This window comes from Taudactylus pleione, unplaced genomic scaffold, assembly GCF_031769625.1.
Source record: "Taudactylus pleione unplaced genomic scaffold, aTauple2 ptg001508l, whole genome shotgun sequence".
Lineage (NCBI taxonomy): Eukaryota > Metazoa > Chordata > Amphibia > Anura > Myobatrachidae > Taudactylus > Taudactylus pleione.
In genome coordinates, this window is record NW_028285906.1 from 809756 (window position 1) to 810630 (window position 875).

The 875-nt window shown below is 39.2% G+C and overlaps 1 pseudogene; it reads right to left on the bottom strand.

Moving 5' to 3' along the window:
* Positions 1 to 433: 433 nt before the first annotated feature.
* On the bottom strand, positions 434 to 552 carry LOC148442447 (5S ribosomal RNA; annotated as a pseudogene).
* Positions 553 to 875: the final 323 nt, after the last annotated feature.

Below are 875 nucleotides of genomic sequence, written 5' to 3' on the forward strand. Positions count from 1 at the left end.
TTATATCCACATAGGTAATAAATTGCAGGTTCCCATAGTCATAAATTTAGCATACAAATATCCTTCTAAAATAATTGTCAAAAGGTGTATCAATCCCTATAGTTTGAAGAGGACTATTAGATTGTGTAATCATAATGAGAATCATTTGGACTGTGTAGGGGATGAGTCCAAAAGGACCAAACTAATAATAAAAAAGGGAAAAGAAAGGAGAAAAAAAAGAAGAAGAAAATGTAGTCCTTTTCTGATGGTATAATAGTCATTCCAAAGTCCAGGGGGGGAGTGAATGGCTTTATAAGTTATCCATCTTTAGTATGTAGTATTCTCTTAGAAGGTGCTTCTTCTTGCGATGATCAGTCTTTTCTCAGGTAGTCCAGGGTTTTTCTGCTACTAGATAGTTGCAGGCTGACGGAGTAGGAAAAGTGAATCTTGTAACGTACTACAGTTCCTGGTCTTCCCTGGTGGTCTCCCACCCAAGTATTAGCCCGGCCCATCAATGCTTAGCTTCCAAGATCTGACGAGATTGGGCGCTTATAGGGAGGTATGACTGTAGGAAACTATGAGATTCACAAACTGTCGTGCGAACCAATGTCTTATAGAAAGGGTGCTATCTCGTAGCTATTGTTAAATCCTCGCGGGGTCATTGTGTCCAGTTCGAAGTTCCAGTACATTTCTCTTCTGGACAACTTATTTGCCAGATTGCCATCCCTTTCTCCAAGTTGTACATGTTCGATTGCTTTGAAGGTCAAATCTTCTGGATTAGATTGATGCTGCTGGATGAAGTGTTGAGATACCAACTGTCCCTCTACTTTATTCTTGATGTTTCGGATATGTTCTTGTATCCTTAAATTTATGGGTCGTTTAGTTTTACCAACATA